We start from the raw sequence: 13,211 nt of genomic DNA, 5'->3' as shown, positions 1-13,211 counted from the left end.
ACAGCTAAGAGCAGTAAATAGCCATGTAGAACCACTCCACTTAAATGATTTTTATCAAATACTGCCTGAATGATAGCATGTAAGCAGGATATTTCAGAAGTTCTATGCTTAGCCTGCTTCAGTCATTTCAGAGCATAAATCTAAGAGCAGAGCATTTTAGACAAAACTAACTTTCCATTACAGGTATACCATACACAGCAGCTTGCAGTTCTCTCCACAGGTTGTCCACTGCTGAGGTTTCTCAGTAGCTCACATCATGTTCAAAGGACAGGTTAACTATTTCAAAAAAAACACTGATTCCCTCTGTTTGAATAGGATCTAACAGTATCATTTCCAAACAGTCTATGTGTTGTGTCAGAAACAAATACAAAAGATCAGTGAGGTTTTGTGCTTAATCTCTCACAGCTCCAAAACACTGTCTTAAGAATTGATAGAAATTCTTAAAACATGCCCTAAAAAAACCCATATGCCACACTGGTTCCAACACTGGGGAGCAGATATGCTACAGCAACAGTACTACTTTCATACTAAAATGGCAAACGCTGCTTTGTGGCAAATCCAGATAAAACCCACTAGTAACTAGATTGCAGTAGGAAGGGTATTTTATGATCAAAAGATGAGACACTGAAAGGTGCTACATGTCATTTGTAATGACTGTAAGAAAATCGTATTTCATTACATGCCAGTGAAGACCCACTTGCAAATATATAAACACATGATACAGAGATTCCAGAACCTCTCTTGGAAACCAGAGCCCTACTACTCCCATTCCAAGCAGGATCTTCCCTTGCAGCATGCACAGACTGAGGCCTCTGGTTCTCCTGCTGTGCTTAAGTCTTCAGAAGGCTTCTGAAAATGGTCCCACCCTCTCTTATGAGGGATTTACTACTACATCTTGAATCACACACCAGTCTGAGGTTTATACTTCTAATCTTCCCCCCTCCACCCCAAACAAAAACCATGAAGGATCTGTGAGCTCACATGCTACCTGTCTGAATCTCCTGACAGCTTGGAACAGTATTTGCATACCTTGGATGGCCTAATTGATTTCAAGGCCTTGCTAAAATTGAGAACAGTTGAAGTGCTGGTGTACTGATTATGTACAGCTGACCTGTTCATGCCTCTGACGTGACAAAAACCACAATGATTCTGTATTTACATGGATCAATAATAACAATAAATCTCCAAACCAGAAATTTCCTTCCTGACATTCTTATACAACGAAGTTAAACTTCGACAATGCAAAAACAAGAGAGTAACAATCAAAATAAAACCTAATAATCAACTATACATAAAGCATTCGGAACTGGATTCAAATCTCTCACTTGTTTCAGCAGCACTCACTGTAAGCATTGCCTTCTTCCTCTTTCCTTTTTGTGCTTAATCTGACAGATTTTTATAAGTAAAACATTAATTTTTTATGCTCTATTTTCTGCATTCTTCTCTTTTATTTCAGATCCTCATCACTCGAGGGAAGTGCAGGATCACTAATCACTCTCCAGGTTTTTCATCCCTCATAGAACAGGTAATAAGCAACACATGATCATCATTCAGATCATTAAAACATCTGCCTGCAAATACGGAAGTAGAAGCATTACCTCAGAAGAGCACCCTCCAAGCAGGGAACACTACAGAGTTGGTGGATTTTGAAACTAAGTTCATATTTTACAAAGAAAACATGAAATTCATTCTTAGATTATTTTTTTTATATATATAATAAAAGATATAACAGCAACAACCCCACACCATTCTTGTGAAAAATGCACTCAGAGAGAAGCAGCTTTGCTCTGAAAGCCCTTTGTCTGAAAATGGCCCCGATGGAAAAAGCTGTTAGATGGACTTGGATGAGATGATGATATAAAAAAACCCGTGTAGATTAGGAAGCACATTTAATACAGAATAAAATCACTGAAACACACCGCAGTGACTTTTCTTTAGTAGCAAAATCAGCTACTGTAAGGCCAGCTTTCCAGCAGCCACAAGAGCAGAGATCCAGGAGCCCAAGTGAAGTCTTACAACAGCATACTGTCCTAAAGTTGTACAGGCGAGGTAGGTATCACGTAGCTCATGTGCTATGTAGTCCTCAGAGCAACAGCACGCTGCTGAGGCTGTGCAGGAAGGAATCCAAGTTCTAAACAGGCCAAAAACATTGACTTAAGATAAGTCTTCTTAAGGCATTTACCACTCTGTAAATCTCTACTCGCTGACGCTTGGTGAGACACAACCGTTACTTCATAGATTATCTAAAGTACATTTGCTTCTGTTACTGTGATTATTAACATTACATCTGCTTGATTCTTCCAATGCACGGTACAGACAGAATCACAGTCAATTCAACTGTAAAGGAAACACAGCTGTCCTCATCCTCCCAGTCAGTTCTAGCAGCATCATAAGGCTTAATCCAGTATTGGCAACCCCAGTTCATGAAACCACATCAGCTGGCATACACGGAGCTGGTGTACAAGCACAACTGATTTCATGCTGCTACAGAAACAGCATATTCGTTTGTAACTTCTCAGATGAATTAAACTGTGCTCAATTTCTAGAGGAAGAAACTATAGGTACTAAATAGATAAAGTTCCATGATCAGGAACACATCTCCATCTAACTGGGAATACTGCAGAAGAAATGATTAATTCCATTCCTGAACAGAGGAATGGTTTTAGGGCACATGATCAAGACAACGGGAAAACCTCCCGTTAGCTTAAATATTGAAGAATCAAATCTTGAATCCATCAGTTTGCCAATCTACCAAACCTCAGCTGCCTTTAACATCTACACAGTCAAAAGCATTCGTAAGTAAATGCAAAGGAGGAAAATTATTTGCCTGCAGATGAGAGATTGTAGGAAGAGCCAAGAAGGATGACATCTATTACTTAACCACCAAGATGAAAATTAACATTTAACTCTGCTGGTTTGTACACATCACCTGGAGTACCAAAGTCAAACTTCTAGTTTCTCCCTCTGACAGAATGAGATCCAAATTCTATCTAAGGAGAACATGGCTCGGTGTGATCTTCACTAGCCTTACCACTAGCAGACACACAGCTCTTCTCATGCCTTTTATCCTTTTATGAACGTTAGAACAGATTTTATGAAAGTCTGGCATCATAGAAAGGAAAACCTTGATTCCTTAAGGTAAAGAACACGGCCCAAGTTCTGCTGAGTTATACAGAGACACTTCTGTTGGTGTGTTCTTTACCTTGACTATCCAAGATGTAAATATGCATCTCTTGGACTGAATGCTTGGCATAAATGTCAAAGGATGAAGATTCTTGGCCCTTTAAGGTAGCTGTTCATTTCTTTTGATGATACCATGCTATTTGTAAATTCTTATTTTGATTTCATTTATAATAGATGAAAATTTGAAAAACTCAGCATGCTTCCAGGGCAATACTCAAAAGACGTCAGGACTTTTCAGGATTGTCCACTAGCAGCACTTTTGAAAACAGATTGGAAAACAACCTTTTACACGTCAGAGCCAATAGCTACTAACAGAGATCCCCCTCTTAACCACCACTCAGACTTGGAGACACACCAACCTGGAGCTCCAAAATGAATGCCAGATCTGAGCATTCTGACTGACCTTGGTACTTGCTGCAGCTCAAGTATGCTCAGACTTCAGGGTAACTTGACATGGCCTTGCACAGACAGTTCTAGTTAAAGTAAGAAATGTAATCTTTAAGTTGCACTCATTCACTTGTTTGTGAGAGAAACTTCCTGACAACAGCTAACTTCAGATGCTTAAAAAGAAATCCAAAATTATGCAGGGTGCTTGAGAAAGACAAAAGAATGCATATATAAATCCATATTATGTCTGCTTATTTGCAATATTGACTGCCAATGGTGTTCAGTTAAAATGATTATTGCTCACAGCATGGCTAACTTTTAAATGTAAATTGCATGCAAATGTATGCAATACCATCTTTAATGCAGATGTAGCAAAAAGCATTAAGATATGTAGGGCCTAATTAGGTCCTACATCAAAAACTTACACATAAAACTTGACTCCAAAGTCTCAGCGAAATAAATTTGAGCTGGAAGTCCCAGTGTACACACCTAGGGAAGGAGGGGGAGTAATCCTTTCCCTGCAACTTCTGGGAGCTGAAGAATGCAATGAATCCCAATAAACGTTCAGTTTCCTTTCATCAGACAAAGCACCTGTCGTTTACAGAGATGCAGATAAAACAGCACAGCCATTTTATTGTCTTCTATCTCAATATTAAAAATGGTTATTAAAAATGATTAAAGAAACCTTTGTCTATTGTTTGGGCTGTATATAAAAGTCAGGAGGAGGGACCTAATAATTCCTCGGCGATGCAAGGCTCAGGCTAGATGAGGAAACAAGCATGGTTTTCCTTTTCTAAGCCAGAGGCTGCTCTGTACTGGCTGTGCCACTGGGACTCTGACTACCAAACTCATTGGAATAGAAAAGCACTTGCACGTAGTCTAATCCAGTCAACAATCGGCCTTGGGGATTTACTAATATACTGAAACGAATGAGGCAGTTGACAGCATGCAGCCATCAATCAGGTATGCAGCACTAACTGGGATTTCCACCTCCACTCCCCCTCCCCTCTTTGCTTTTAAATACATTTGTTTCTAAAAGGAGTGGCTAAATCCTGGGCCGTGTCTGGCAAATTCCACAGAGGGCAAGGACTGCACAGAGTCTGCACACGCTTCAAGATTTCAGATAGGAAGAAAATCTGTCTTGCATCAAGTCAAAATGAAAGCCAAGGAAGACAGCCTTGTTCCAAGAAGGGTACCAGCCTGAGCGCTGCCTGGAACTGAAGACAGGCGACTCTCAGACCACAGAAATCTGACCACACCCTACTCTTGGAAAGGAAGCATCTTTCGACTGCGGTTGCTCCCGATCAGTTATGGAAAAGGAATCAGAGCCACTCCACCCTCCCAAGGCACTCGGAGCACAGGCCGCACACATCCACGGCAATTGCACATCTCTTTTTAGGAAGGAGCTGACGCCTTCCTTTCCCACCTCAGTACACACAGGTCTAGAGCTGCTCTTCAGCCAACATGATGCCAGGAGCTCTCAACCCTCTCTGTCCCCGTCTCCTCTCCCCTAACCCCTCCAGACCAGCCCTTCAGCTGGGCTGCCTGGGGCTCCTTCCAGCCGCTGGCCGCTAGTGGGCCTCCTCCTCAGGTGCCGAGCAGGGCTGCTGGAATGTGGATATTCAAGAGGCCCTATACATCTGCAGGAAAGTCGATTCTACTTGCTTTCTATCTCTAGCAGCAGCCCAATTCCTCAGAAGAAAGATGCCGCAAATTATTCACTGTGAAATATAAAGCTTGCTTTTAATTTTGTACCAGTTTCCTCCCTATTTCCCTTATATCTATTTTTTCCAGAGAAAAAAAAAAAATTCCGAGCCACCACGTCAGCCCTGTCTAAGCCAGACATAACATCCTGCACACAGTGCCCAGGGTATTATGAAAAATGCTTTTTGGTTCCCCCCTCACGGCCAGCCCTGAGCCAGCAGTGCTTTCCAGCAGGCTGCACACTCCTGTTCCTCGGCACACACATTCCTACGGACGCAAACATAGCTGACTGCTCTGAGCAGCACCGACGTAGCAGCTGTATTTTTCCATCTTCCAAAGAAAACAGGGTGGGGAATGGCACCGACAAACCCTCTTAAATTACTGTATAGGCACTGCATCACCAGCAAGGAAGCTAAGGCAGCTCCTCGCTACGTACCGTGCTGCTGGATAACGGAGGATCTGTGCATGTGGTAACAATGAGATCCCTAGGAACCACCCCAAGGGCAGAGAGGAAAGTAGACCTGGCCAAACGCTCCCTTTATTAGTGCACAGAACTGCTGGAGGGAAGACGGGAGTGGAGGAACAGCAGAAGAGAGATCTTCAGGACAGCAGCCCCTTTCAGCAAGGCATCACAGGATGAGGGAGCGCTGGCTCCCTGTTGCCTCTGCGCACATGATTTGCCATTCCTGCATTCTTCCAGGCGCTGCAGCAATGTTCTGAGCCTTGTATTTGAATTAACCAGGCCCAGAGGATAAAACTTTCAAATTAAACACATTCCTACAGGATTTCAGGCTCATTGTGTATGCACCAAGGAAACATAACATCCTAAAAATAATACACATACAGAAAGAAGCACATTTTGCAGGCACATTAAAGCGGAATATGAATTATAAGCAAGCTCATGGGAAAAGACGTCAGATTACATGCAAAATGGAGCATTTGTAAATAACCTCATTCTTCGTAAGCTATCGCAATTATCAGCTATTTATTTTTACCCACTAACAACGCATCGATCACTGCTGGAATTGTCCACTTCTGCTCTTTTCCCTGCTGAATTGTAAAGCCCCAGATTTCAGAGTTCAAGCTAACAGCTATACAGATTACTAATCATCAGTTAGAACTCAATTTACTTTCATTTCAGTACATGCTTCTTCACATTTGGTGCTTGGATGTGTATCTGAGTTGCCACCAATATAGTACAATGCTCAGAAAATTCTAAAGCTTTTGGCAAGATTTATTTGTTGACAATACTACAGGTTCATGTGTACCAAACAGAATTAAAATTCTAACACTGAAGAAATCGTCACATGAAAAATATTCAAGTACCATACTGTTGTTCAGAAAACTACAGTACAGGCAAAATCAGTCTAGTTTAGAATATTATAGCAAAAACTTCAGCAGCATTTTTCTATGGTTTAGCCTTTTAGACACAGATTCACAGGGTCCTGATGTTTCAGATTACTAAACATGACAGAATATTTAAGGGCTTTGCACATTAAGCTCAACTAAAAATTCAAAATCCCTGACTGGAATTAGTAATTTTGCCCCAAGCTAATCAGAGATGTTATTCCAGTAGAACCAAAGTCTTCCAAGTTGGCCCTCAGCTTAACTTCACTGATTAAAAAAATTAATACAAGTCAGTTTGCTTTGCTACAGTCTCTTCATAAGGCAGCTGAAGCTGGTAGACAGAAACTACAAGCTGAAAAATATATATATATTTTGAGCATCTGTGAAGCACTTATTCCTCTAATTAACTTGCGACTGGCTTTAAACTCGAGTTTGAAACTAATCAGAAGATGGTGAACGGGAGGCTCGTAGTGGTTAGATCACTCATTCAAGGAGATAAGGCTCCTAATCCCAGCGCTGCCAAGATTAACTTTCTCTTGCAATTTACACCCTTCAGGAAGAGTAAGCTAGGAGTTCCAGCTCAGCCACTTACACTACTACTCTAATTTTCAGGGGCATCAAACAACACAGAATAGACGATCAAATTATCAGAAGCAGAGAGTGAAATTCAGATCACTTATTTTGGTACCTAAATCATTCTTCCTATATCTTGAAAGCATTAGAACGCATTGCTCTCTACAGAGAATCATCCTATGCTGAGACAAACAATGAAGTAAAATGAAGAGAATAATATCTTAGTGTGAATAGGTAAAAAGTAGTGTAATTCCATTGTTATCAACTGTAGCCAACCTTTTCTGAACTACTGGCATGGTTTGGGTCATTTCATCCAAGCTGTGTGAAAATGGCTCTCTCAGCAGTGTGCCCTGCAGTGGGACCACAGCTCCTCCACCCAACACTCCCCAGCCCTCAGCTGTAGCTGACAGTGTCAGTGACCTCAGCTGCCTAAAACCCCCAAAATCATGTGTTTTTGACACCAGAGGGATAAGAGCCATTAAAAGTACAAAATGGAAAAAGAAAAGAATACATTTCAGAGAAAGCCATGCAAAAAGGAGTAGAGTGGGGCCTCTAGAGCAGGCAGAACTTTGTTCCTGAACACATCGTACTTTAGCCCAAGCTAGTCAGTGGGAACGGACCCAGAGTTAATGACACATGGAAATCCTTAAGACAGATCCAGCATTTATGCTATGCTGTACACAGTGAACTCTCACTGAAGCAGTGCATGTGTGAATGAAGCCTCTCTAACCATGCTTAATGATCAACATTTCTGTATTTCTCTCAGGAATTATAAATATTTTTTTCCAGATGTTTAAACTTGGACCTTGGGTCTGATTCGGCTGTTTTTAAGCGTTGGCCAGGATCACCACTTCTCCTTTAGCAGAGAGCAATGTGAAAGGAACAATCTGACTTGCTGCTTAGAAATTCTTTTCCACCTTTAACAGCTTCCATTTCCATCCATTTCCAGCCATACATACGAAGGACAACATTTCAGGTACCACCCAAGATCAAGACACCAACGTATCTCATATCCAAGAAGAACTGTTAAATGAAAGATTTACGTTCATTGCAGAACACTAACAACAATCCATACAATCCTTCAGGTCTTATCAACTCTCCATAACTTCTTATAAATAAACTAGAAAAAATAGAAGAGAACCTGAAAAACCATAACACCACCCACTAGCCAAATGCAAAGGAAGCCACTTGTAATTATTCTGTATATGGGACTTGGGCAGCACTCAATCTGTGACCAGGCAGCTACAGAAGCATTTTATATACAGTATCTCATAAACCATGGGCTAACATTCTCCCAGAGAACTCCATGCCCTTGAAATCAAGGCAAACACCATTTACAAAATCACTACCTATTATGGCATAGCCAACAGTTGGGACCCAGAAGTATGAAGAAAACCCCACCCAAACTCAGGCAGTGGTGTTGCCTAACATTTCTTTTCTACAAGCAGCTGTACATTTCTTTACAGTAGTTCTCACATTTTCTTTCAAAGGACTCTGCAAAAGGCCAGGTACATGGTCTAACATGTAAGACAAACAACAGGATTCTTCCTGAGCCTTAGACACGAGTTCCAGTTCATCACACACAAATAAATCCAATCTACAGACATCAGGCTGTGAACAAGGCCTTGTTCATGTGAATGCAAGCCCTGAACACAAGCAGCGTGCTAACAACATAAACACCTTGCACAAGGGGTGCTCGGTCTCTGCACAAAGACTCTGTAACCAACTGACTCCAGTTACCACACGCTAATGAACTGAGCCAGCACCAGGAGACATCTGAACCAGAACAGGTTTTTGCAGTCAAGATGGACTCAGTTTGTCTTGTGAGTCCTGTAAACAGCAGTGCCTTTTTTTTTTTTTAAATAAATGATGTATTTCTGTAATGCAGCATATTGTGCAACTGTTGTATCTTTGGCTTAGAGGCTGCCTACTGCATTTAACTTTCTCTGCAATGCATAGGCTGATCTTGATGCCAATGTCCTTTTTGTACACTTTTTCACATATGCCAAAACAAGCATTTTCTTTCTGTTCTTTCTGAAGACAAGCTTATGCCCGTGTGCTTGCAAATATTCATCCACAAATGCAAACAAGATGCAAGGATTTGGAGATTGGGGCAGCAGAGAGACAAAATTTGAGCTACCAAGTATGACACAACCATATTGCCAATGTTTGGTTTTGTTTTTTTAAGGATCAAGAATTCTCACACACAGCAGCTAATACAAGTAACTTACGGATAACAAAGTTAAACAAGAAACCACAAACACTAACAGTACTCACATATGAGTCTGTATACAACCTCTGAAGATGACCCTGGACCATAGTTTTCTTCATATTTCTAAGATAACAGCTCTCTTTCTTAAAGGCAGACGTTATAGTCTAAGGCAGTTTTGGGACTAGTATCCTGACTGGTCCACACAGCAGCCCTGCAACCAGAAAGCAGACTTCTAGTTATCTGCTCAAGAAACATACTGCGTGTCTGATATAAAAATTGCCAGCTCCCAAGGTCACACTCGATGCTTTGTTTTCACCAGTTTCTCTGCCTTCCTAATCACACAAAGCTGTGAATATAACCTAGCATAACCAATAACCAGATTCTTTCTGGACAATGTCCTTTAGTCCCAAAATAACAGTGTTGCATAGTGAGTGAAACCAGAAGAGGAAAAAAAAAAAATCAAGCTAAATCATTCCTTTGGCATTTTCCTTCACTGGCAGGGAAAAAATTACAGTAAGCCAAAAGGAGCATCCAGATTTCAAGTCAATATTGCAAGAGAACATATGAAAATACCGATGCATAGAAGTATAATGCCTAGATTACTAACACAAAATGATTATTTATGGGGTACAACTGCAAGGGAGGATTTTATTCTCCTTTTTTCTCCAGTGCTTAGTGAATGTTGTTGGCAGCTCCCCCCCAGTCAGTCTATCACGGTAAGCTTGCTTGCATACTTATTGCATCTGCTTCTCATTTAATGACCATTGTTTTGGTCTGTCAGAAGAACTACAACAAGCATCCAAATCTGTGAGATTAGGCAAATATTTTGACAATGTTGTGCGTCTCATTTTCTTGGAGAGAAAGAATAAAGAGGATTTTCACTTTTCACATAACTTCACTGGAGCTCTTAATCAAAATGCTACAGGGAATCAAATAGCAGACTGAACAGACTTCTAGTGACAAAATAAAGCGTGCCACTTTGTTTCAGATAGCTTGCCAATTCTCTGCACATTGGTATCTCAAGAACTCAAACACAGGACTTGGAAATATCATTCACATCACATGGCAGCTACTTTCAAAAAGTGAAACCAACAGACCCAGGGAGTAGAAATGCAACTAAATGGTAACAGGGGCTTCTGGGAGCCCCTGAAAAATTAATAACATGGATAGCCCCAAACTTAGTTTTTTGACCTGCAAGTGCTCATCAAAAGCCAGTTGAGGCTTTTCTTCTACACACTTGTAATGGCAAATATTAATAGAATGTAAATTCGTATCCAGGTGCTAAACCTCAAGTCTCATGACAAAGCTAAGATTATTCAAACTAAGACTTGGCATATATCTCAAAGGTAAACACAACCAGTCCCTAATCAAACTATTATGGGGTATAAAGCCGTGCTGCAATTAAGAATGACTACACCAACTTCTATATTACTAGAGGATCCAAACTCTAGAAAGTGTATTGAGAAGCCAACAGTAGTGCTTTTTGGCAGTGAAGGAGAGTTCACTTATACTAACTTTGAAGAAGGAAAGCAAACGCCCTGAACTGTGATGAAAACCAGGGCTAGAGTTTTTATGAGGTCTTAGTGTCTCAAATGTTACTCACATTTCTTTCTTACCAAGGCCTTCTTTACTCGCTTGTCACTCCCAAGACTGTTGCTCTTGTACTTCTGAATTTAGGCCAGCTACAGCGCAAACGTCTAGGTAAGCATTCCTCTGTGTTGCTGTCTGTGATGGGTTGCATGCTGTGGTGTTGTGTAAAAATAACCACTTTGGCAAGGCAATGTAGTGGTGTGTTTGAGAAACATCCCGCTAAAGGCCCAAACGCAGGACAGGAATTAGTTAAACTGAGTTCATTTTCATGCCAATGGGCTTACCTCGAAAATTAAAAGACAAGTAGACAATGCCCTGTTCTAAAAGGCTACGGGAAAAATATCTGTGCAGCTCATATGTGCTGTCTACTTCTATTGTGGCAGGCAAAAATTAGGTATCGTAAGGATACTGCCTAGTACGGTACTTCCTAAATCCACTGAATCAACTGACAAATATTTTAGAAATACATAAAATAACTTCTCTTCTTTCCTGAATATTTAATGCAATTTAGGACATGACCACCCATAGCAGAACAATATAATACTTCTTCGTGTACTTTTTTCACCTTTCAAACACAATAACTGAGCTTTTAATTCGAAGCTCAAAAAACCCCAAACGTGCATAAACCTACCAACACACAGAAAGCCAGGATTATTTTAGAATCAGTAACCATATTTTTCACCTTGAACTGTTACTAACACCTTGGCACCAGCCTGGGAATCATGTGTAGCTAAAAACCATTTCTGCATCATGTCCTTGCTCCACCAGGCTCCAAGAACACAGTTCACACTGGTGTCTATGCACATCAGAGAGAACTCTGGTTACATCTGCAGCACCTCAACAACTATGTGCAGAAACCACAGTTTCCTGACCAACCAGCACAGCCCTAAGATTTCAGATGTGATACTTGTGTTAAGTGATACATAGGTACCAGGACTAAGCTGAAAAAGTTTTTACCACTCACAGTAACCCACACCTCCCTGATGGCTAACAGATCTACTGTATCAGTCTCTAAATGTTTTTAGGATTGGTTTGCACCTTCTTCTCTCATTATGGTAATTTCATCATAGTGACACATCAAAGGAGTAGAGATGCAGTAGCAACACTAACAATTCTCATCTGATTTCAGGCCTTCCCTTCCTTAACTTGCACTGGTAGCACTGAATCATTGCAACGCAAGAACACAAGTCAGAGATGACTCAGTCTCTAGCCTGGCTCATCCCCTCCTCTTGGCACACCATGCCCTTCTGCTGCTTTAACACAGCCTGAATGACAAAACTAGGCGGCCCTCTTCCAATATAAACACTCCTTCTGTTTGGCTATCTACCCTGCAAAACCACGACTTCTCTCATCTCACTGACTCCTACATCCACCATCATGGTCAACTTTCAATTGTCTTTGACTCGCACCTGTCTCCATTGCTTTTCTGGACAGGATTTTAATGATTTCTTCAAAGAACTCTAGTGAGGATAATGAAATCTTTCTCTCCAATTTCATTTTTTTTTTTTTGTCCATAATGTCACCCTCCTTTTCTATCACTGATAAAGCAGCAGATGTCCTGCTTTTTTTTTTTTTTTTTTTTTTGCTTCCCTCCCCCCCCCCCCTTTCTCCAACACAACCATTTTCTCCATGGCAATATTTTATCATCATCTTTCTAATGCTTCCTATCTTTTCTGCCTAAATCTAGCACTTCATCTCATCTTTTCTTTTGACTTTTCTAAGGTAAGTCAAACCTTCACCTTTTCCACACCAGAAACACTGACCTAACTCACCACCATCACCCTGCCATCCTCTCTAAGCTGTCAGGAAATATTTTACTGCCAAGAACTCTGCTTCAAGTGCAGTACAGGAACCATAAAATGAGTTCTCTATTCCCCATACTGACCAAGGTTGCTGCCTTTGCAGACTCAAATTCATAACTCAGAAGGAAAATTTTGCAGTTACCCTCCTGAACCTCCCAGCCCTCTTCAGCATATCCAAGTGTGTTCCTGTTCTTTAAATAGCATCATTTGTTCAGTTTCCAAGTTTATCTTTTATTCCTGCTTCTTCCTTCAACACACACTTTGGAAAAATATTTGGAAAACTTGGGCAATTCTTTGGAAAAAAACACCCTATCTTTCCACAGACTCCAACAGGACTTGGCATTTACTTCACAGCCTAACTTATAGCACCAGCTCTGCCAGTTCTGTAACACTGTCTTCCATCCATCCTATTC

At 40.9% G+C, this 13,211-nt stretch overlaps 1 protein-coding gene and 1 long non-coding RNA gene across 4 annotated transcripts in view; one reads left to right on the top strand and one right to left on the bottom strand.

Annotated features, from left to right (window-relative positions):
• RORA (RAR related orphan receptor A) overlaps positions 1 to 13,211 on the bottom strand; it is a 388,288-nt gene that overhangs the window by 246,055 nt on the left and 129,022 nt on the right. The gene's annotated exons all lie outside the window — the stretch shown is intronic.
• LOC121111661 lies at positions 751 to 1,193 on the top strand. Its single transcript, XR_005862805.1, has 2 exons — positions 751 to 917; positions 1,009 to 1,193. It is a non-coding gene; the product is annotated as an uncharacterized LOC121111661 (long non-coding RNA).

The sequence above is a fragment of the Gallus gallus genome, chromosome 10, assembly GCF_016699485.2.
Source record: "Gallus gallus isolate bGalGal1 chromosome 10, bGalGal1.mat.broiler.GRCg7b, whole genome shotgun sequence".
Taxonomy (NCBI): Eukaryota; Metazoa; Chordata; class Aves; order Galliformes; family Phasianidae; genus Gallus; species Gallus gallus.
The sequence above is the reverse complement of the archived record's forward strand: the minus strand, read 5'-3'. Positions and strand labels throughout refer to the sequence as shown.